This window comes from Mus caroli, unplaced genomic scaffold, assembly GCF_978045245.1.
Source record: "Mus caroli unplaced genomic scaffold, Mus_caroli_1 scaffold_5, whole genome shotgun sequence".
Taxonomy (NCBI): Eukaryota; Metazoa; Chordata; class Mammalia; order Rodentia; family Muridae; genus Mus; species Mus caroli.
The window spans coordinates 74,124,632-74,132,489 of record NW_028227260.1 but is presented as its reverse complement, the minus strand read 5'-3'; the positions used below and the strand labels follow the sequence as shown (position 1 = coordinate 74,132,489).

Here is a 7,858-nt window from a genome sequence, read left to right as displayed (position 1 = left end):
CCCCATGTCTTAATAACTTTTCTCTTCCACTATCTCTGCTGGGTGGTGTGCTAGAGAGGGGCTGAAAGCTTATTAAAGTATGTTGAGATAAACTGAAGTTCTATCCTAGACTGTTGGGCTTATGCTTAGAAGTTTGCAAATAAGTACTGGGGTCTCAGTTGTGTATCCGAATGTTTATACCTGTTTCTGTTTTCAAAACTTAGTTTTTGTTTTTAATGGTGAATATTTTATTATTGAAGAACATTAAGAAAATTCAAAAATTGACCTCACAGAAAAATGCTGCCAGAAACTCACTGAGGATGTTGCATTATAGGAGATGAGTTTAGCATGCATGAAGAAGAACAGAGAGCAGCAAACTCAATACTGTGGTGGAACTTTAAGTTTTTTAAAGTCTACTTTTAGTGATAGTTCTTAAATGCTTTAACTTCCCTTCTAGACCACAACCCACTAGAGGTAGTAAAAAAGAAAGGATATGGGGAAGTGGACCTGTTTAGAAAAGTTCTTTGGAGCAAATCCCATCTGTGTTGTCAGGAACTCAGCAGTTCAGTTCACAGGTCAGCAGCAGCAGCTTGACCCACTTGCATACACTTCACAGATATATCAGCAGTCCAGTTCTGTAGTTTCAGGATAGCAACAAGCAGCATTACCTAGCAGAAACAACCAGGCAGGAGAGATTCAGACCAATAGGGATATCAGGAATAGTTCTCAGCTGTGCTTCTCTCAATGTAATGAAGATCAGTGAAGACACTAGACCAAGAAGCATTTTAGCTGTGTAAGCAAACCAAACTCAGCCTCCTTCACTGTCCGTAGAATCCTATTTACACTCCCTCCCGTGTTCTCCATGTGTCTTGCCTTAGCACATGAGTATGTCTCAGCTGGCATCACTCTGCCAATTGGCCCAAGTCCACATAAGTGACAAGGAGCCACAACACACCACCAGAAGGTTTTTGATGTGTTCCTCTCTATGGAGTTCTGACAAATGGAGCTCAACTACATAATGTAAGGCAGACCAATGTTGTTAGGGAAAAATCTTTCATTACATGTCCTTTCATGTGCTTGCTTTAACAGAACTTCCTTTTACTTATATTTGCTTCACTGAAGCATTTCTTCACAAGACTGCCTTAGCCTTTCACCTGTGTCTGCTTCAGCAAAATATTCCTTCACATATTTACCTAAGCAAAACACCACCCAACACAACTAACTTTCCAAAGAACCTTTAAGTTGCCACTTCAATGTGGAGATATGAAATCCTGCCATTTGAAATCAGGGGTGTGTCCAGTCATATGCAGATTCAGGATAGTGTCAGGAATATTATACATGTAATTATCATTATATTTTCCCCAATGCTATTGTAACATAGGTGCCAGTCTGTGGTTCCACTGTTGCCTGTGAACAAGGGCTTACTAGGGTGGTGTTGAGCAAAACTGTGATGCACAGACTAAGATCATAAGAAAATGTGCCTCTCACCAGTATGCTTTGTTATCACTGATTCCAATAGTCATTCCAGCCAAGAGTAAATGTGCTTCAATTCAGCCACAGCCTATGCCTGCTCACATGCTAGCAGGAAAAACTGTGGAAAATAGCAGAAGGAAAACAAGTGTCCCCCTGCTTCCAAATATGCTCAGCTAACAATATCTCTAAAAGGAATATTGCTCAGCTCCAACCATGAATCAATCAATAATTGTTTTTTGTTTTGTTTTGTTTTTACGAGACAGGGTTTCTCTGTATAGCCCTGGCTGGCCTCGAACTCACTTTGTAGACCAGGCTGGCCTCGAACTCAGAAATCCACTTGCCTCTGCCTCCCAGGTGCTGGGATTAAAGAAGTGCACCACCACCACCCGGCTCAATAATTCTTAATTCCTGGCAGATACATCAACTTAAATAAAGGAGCCTGCAGATGTCATCCTATCCCTTGTTTTACATGACTAGAAGAACCCTGAGGCTCCCAGGTATATATACCCACAATTACAGCTATCAGGAACATGACAACTGTTGCTTGTCATGAAACTATTCAAGTTTGACTACTGTTCATCTCTCTAATTTGTCTGGCAATGCATTCTAACAAGACTGGTGTGAGTTCACTGTGACAGTCCTGCCCTCACAAGACCCCATGCAACACCAAAATCCACATGTCTATCTGGTCATAGGATAAGTGCCTCAAGCCAGTCACCACTACGGATAGAGGAAATATCAGAGACTTAACAAGTATAAAATCTAATAGCCATTGTTGCTGAGGAAAATGAATTTATATGAATGAGGGGGCTCATTCCTATACTAAAAGTAGGCACACACCATATACCTAATACACTGTGAAACAAAACAGACTGATTTCTTGATGTCTGTAATTTTTAAATGACTTATAGTGGTTTTTCTGTACCCATTATCAAAAATGATAAACAAAAAATTACAACAAGAGACTATTACAGTAAGCTAACCAGCAATAAATACAATCTACCACAAAGAAATATCACAAGATGTATCTTCTGAGACACCTGTCTCTTTAGAAGATTTTATCTTCCATATAAGGAGATAGCTGATGTACCTGACACACAACAAAAGCACCAAATACATAAAAAAAAATCACATTTGTATGTTAACTTATGCTAGTGCCAGCATATGTATGTTAACATATGCTAGTGTACGCTGAAGACAGTTGCATACTTACAGAACATAACACTAACAATAGATAATGAATACATCAAAATGACTAAAATATTTAAGAACTATGAAGATTATTTCAAAAGAGAGGGCAGATTTATTTTATCTCACAGTTTAATAGGGTTCAGTTCATAGTAGGAGCTTGGTTCCAACCATTTGGACAGAATAGCGTGGCAGTGGAACCACGTGGCAGAAGAGATCTCTGCATGTCATCGGTAACCAGGGAGCAGAGAGAAGCCACAGATGAACTTTTGAAAAACTTACAAAGATTTAAGACAAAACAAATAAACAACAAAGTGACATTAAAACAATGTAATATATGATTGAAAAGGTGAAGCATATATGGGCATGTAGAAAAAGAGTCAAACAGAAGTCACAGAAATGCCGAGCTCAGTCAGGCCAATTCAAAATGAAGTTCTCATCCTCGGTGCCAATAACCCAGGAGAAACCACTCGTGTCCACTGCTGCCACGTCTATACAGTGTGTTGGAGCCACCTCTGATACTTGTATGTTATCTCATACCTACTGTTACTTGTTCTTTTATTACTTGTTGGGTTATTCTTTCCTCTACCCTTTTCTGCACCTTCTCTTCAACCCCTAACACTAGATGAGAGAGAAAAAAAGAAGAAAGTAAAGAGATCCCTGAATAAAATCAGGTGTCTAAAAGAAGGTGACTTATCAGTAGGCTACTTCCTACTGATTGGGGGCATCTAGTTTCTTGAAGCAAGTTTGATCTCCACCTTCAGGACAGCTAACTTCTTGTTGTTTCTTCTTTGCACACATCTACTTAACAAACTACAACCAACCACCAACTACCAACCCATCCCACCTCTAAGGGCCCTCTGAATATATACCCTCTGAAAAGTCCTTCAGAATTCCAAACATCAATCATAAAAACTATGTGCAGTTGGCAAAATCACACCCCTGCCAGAGATCTAGGCAAATCATAGTCAACTGCTGTGGACAATTTGAAGTAGCCCCATATCTCACAACTGAGATTAAAATGAAAATATATACTTAAAATATTTCTGTGCTTTTTTCCAAACAAATCAAAACTCCAAAATTTTAACTATCGCCTATACCACTGACAAGTTGGAAGATAAATGCTTTTTTGCCTCTGGAGCTACAACTGTTAGAAACTGTTAGTAACTGAGTTATTTTTAACTCAGTATGAGGGGATCCACATAAATCAGAAAGGAACAATTCCCCATGGTATACTGTGACACATAATTTATCAAAGCAACTGTTAGCTACACCTCAGCTGTAGGAATACAGACAGCGTTGGGCTTTTATTTATTTTTTTTTAAGATGCTATTTGGTAAATCAAATACGTAAATTAAAAAAAGAAAAACAATGAGTGTTGTACTCTACTTTGTGGAAATTAATTTCATGTGTGCTGTGTCTTCTAAACAGTAACTCAGAAAAATATCTTCATAGCTTTAGGAATAGCAATAGTATTTTAATAACAGAGCAAAAAGAACAAACAACAAGAGAAAACATGATACAACCTGGGTAACATCAAAATTTTTGTTCACTAATATATAACATTCACAAAGAACTCTGCCATAGGAAAATGCAACAAAATATACATAAATCTGAGAAACACTGTTTCTTGTAGCCTATATATAGAAATAATAGATCTCTACATTTGAATGTATCTTGTATAATTCTATATAGAAATTCAAATGCATGACTCAGTAAACTCAATAACTTGAATGAATCTCACATAACCTTGTGTAACCAAAGCAAAGCATAACAAATATTACTACATTATTAAATTATGTAAGATAAGCAAAATAAGTCTATAATGTTAGAAATCAAGAGAATAGTCATTGAAGCCTGAGAGTCAGTGAAACTTGGAGAGTGAAATGACATAATAGATTTAGCTGAAGGGCTGGGAATGGGTTCTATTTATTGAGCAAGGCAATAGTTTATCACATTTGTGAAAATTCAATACTCATATTTATATAGCTTGGCCATGTATGTTTTACCACAAAATATATGCAATGGAATAATATTTAGCCACAAAATAATTAAATCCTGTCATGTGCAGCAGCAAGGATGAAACTGGCTGATCTTATAAGCCAAATAAGCCACAGCAAGATAAATAGCGCATTTTCTTGCTCAAACGTTGAAACATCAAAGAGCATATAATGGTATTCACTAAAGTTAGCAGTATTAAGAGGGTGGAGGGAGACAAATTGGTTAATGTCTAGCAAAGGAAGAATAAAGCTAATGTTCTATAGCACAGCAGAGTTATGCACTTTATAACAACTTAATAGATATTCATAAAACTTTAAAGGAGAAGAATTTAAAAGTTCATACCACAAAGAAATAAATGCTTAGGAATATGAAAATGCTGATTATCCTAAGTTGATAATTATATATTTCACACATATAGAATTGCCACACTGTATCCCCAAATATACATAATTATATCAGTAAACTTAAGGAGGGGAAGGGAAGACAGCTAAAATTAAGGGTTATTTGAAAGGTACTATGGAAGCCTAATACTGTAGAATTTCCCTAAAATACATACACATATGAGGCTACCTAAATGAAATTGCCAAATAATGGGGGGAAGAGGCCTGGCTGAACATCTCCTGTCACCAAATAAACCTTCCAGTACTGGGAATGAGTTACATCTAATTGAGTTATTGGCCAAAAGGGCCCCATGGGAACCCCAAACAACCAAGGCTGTTGCCAGGACTAGGATGCTCTTCACAAACTGAAGGCAAAAACCTATTGCTGAAAACCTATTGCTACAGAACTCATTGAACACAAAGTTGAACTGGTGCCTCAGGAATGTTCAACCCTACAAGCTTGTGTTCTTGGTACTGGAGGTACTCTGCATGCTACTAATAGAGACACGTCAATGCCAACCCAGCTACAAACTCTTCTATCTACAATGGTGTCTTGCTTGTAAGATAAGCTAGTCCAATGGTGGCACAAAGCTCGGCAGAGTAAGCAATGAATACCCGGGTTGATTTAAGACCCACTAAATGAGATGGAACTTGTCTTAGGGTTTCATTGCTGTGAAGAGACACCATGGCCAAGACAACTCTTATAAGGGCAAACATTTAGTTGGGGTTGGATTATAGTTTCAGAGATTCAGTCCGTTATCATCATGGTGGGAAGCACAGCAATGTGCATGCAGACATGGTGCTAGAGGAGCTGAGAGTTCTACATCTTGATCTGCAGGCAGGAGAACTGGAATGTCTTCTGAGGCTGTGTTCCTCAGGCAGCTAGGGAGGAGGCTCTCTCTTTTGCACTGAGAGGATCTTGAGCTCTAATAGCCCACCTACACAAAGCCCATCTCAAAGCCCACCTACATAGCACCACACTTCCTCCAACCAGGCCACAACTATTCCAACAAGGCCATACCCTCTCTAATAGTGCCACTTCCCATGGGCCAAGCATATTCATACCACCACATAAACCATACTCAAAGCTGCTTGGGTAACAAAGAACCTGAAACTAGATAGCCCAGGATTCTAGGGTAAAACCAAAATCTACTATTCTACTAAAAGAACACAGTAATAAAATGACTCCCAATGATGTTCTGCTATATTCATGTTGGGCACTGGGCGTGGGGGGAATAAAGGGAGTGGGAGAAAACCAGCTTCCCGCCAGAGTTCTGGTGCTGTGGGCAGGCAGACACAGGACTGCTTCAAGCTTTCCACGTGGCCCCGGGTGGCTGTCTGGCTGTGCGAAGCTACGGACCCAACCTTGGGGGTTGGGCAAGGGGCAGTCTGAGGTCTCTGGACCTCACAGAGGCTAGAGATAACAGGCTCTTAGTCTTGGGCATCCCAGACACCACTGGACACCATGGAAGAGCTGAGAACAAAGTGGAGGCCCTGGGGCGGATCAGTCATCCCAGGCCTAAGGGAAGAGAAGGCAGGGAGAGAAGGCAGGGGCACTGGGTGGTTCCCACGTGGGCAAGAGTCCTTGGTCTGGTCCATGGCTGGAGTGCAGGAAGGTCTTCTGGGAGGAGGTTAGACGAGGCTCTTTAGGGGAAAGCCTATCCTATCATTCAAGTAAGGCGGGCCTTGATGATCAGAGATAGTCTATAGTTTTAGAGCTTTATTTTAGAAAAGCAGAGAGAAAGAGAAAAGGTAGAAAGAAAGAGAGAGGCTGGCAATGGCCACATGGAGTGGGGGGAAGGGAGAGATAGAAAGAGGGCTAGAGAGGAGAGTAAGAATGATGAGACCTTAAAAGGAGCTAGGAGAAGCCAAGCAGCCCCTTTTATAGTGGGCTGGGCTACCTTGCTGTTGCCAGGTAACTATGGGGAGGGGCATACCTGGTTATAATCAGGTAACTGTGAGGGTGGAGTCTAGCCAGAAAGCCAGGAGCTTGGGGCTTTTTGACTGATAGTCACAGGATTATGGAGTTGGGGCCTCTGTGGTGTCAGGTACCTGTCTCTGGGAATGTGGCTCACTGTTCCGTCCCTTGTAGAGTTTTCTACTGGGTCTCGGGAGCAAGCCTCATTCAACCAGAACAGGCTGCCTTTCACGGCTCCACACATTCATAGATCAGTGCCTTGCTCCTGCATCATCAGAGAAGCTTCCTCCTGCAGCAGACAGATGCAACGTTAATTTTTTTTCAAAGTCTACTTTTAATGATGGTTCTTAAATACTTTAACCTCACTTTTAGCCTACCACCCACCAGAGGTAGTGAAAAAGAAAGGATACGGGGAAGTGGACTTGTTTAGAAATAGTTCTTTGGAGCAACTCCCATCTGTGTTGTGAGGAAATCAGCAGTTCGTTTCACAGGATAGCAGCAGCAGCTTGACCCACTTGTAAACACTTCATGGATATGCCAGCAGTTCAGTTCAACAGAGTTAGGATAGCAGCAGCAGTGGTACTACCTAGCAGACAGCCAGGCCTCACTCAGCCTTGGCTCAAGTCAGCAGGAGGGACCTGGAGGGACACCAAGAAAAGTTATCAGCTGTGCCTCTCTCAGTGAATCAAAAATCAGCAACAACGCAAGACCAACAGGTGTTGTACAGCTAGCTCTACCAGCACCCCAAGTTCAGCCTCAGTCACCATCTGTCGAGTTCTATTTATACTTCCTTCAAACATCTCATCATGTCCTCCATGGGTCTTGTCTCAGCCCTTGTGTCTGTCTCAGAGGACAAATCAGCCAGTCAGCCCAAGTCTGCTGAAACAGCAAGAAACTGCAGCATACCACCAGAAGTTTT

General features: G+C 40.9%; 1 long non-coding RNA gene across 1 annotated transcript; it reads right to left on the bottom strand.

The window, feature by feature from the left end:
- Positions 1 to 488: 488 nt before the first annotated feature.
- On the bottom strand, positions 489 to 7,574 carry LOC147004639 (uncharacterized). Its single transcript, XR_015047164.1, has 3 exons — positions 7,324 to 7,574; positions 7,074 to 7,228; positions 489 to 647 (listed from the first exon to the last, which is right to left on the bottom strand). It is a non-coding gene; the product is annotated as an uncharacterized LOC147004639 (long non-coding RNA).
- Positions 7,575 to 7,858: the final 284 nt, after the last annotated feature.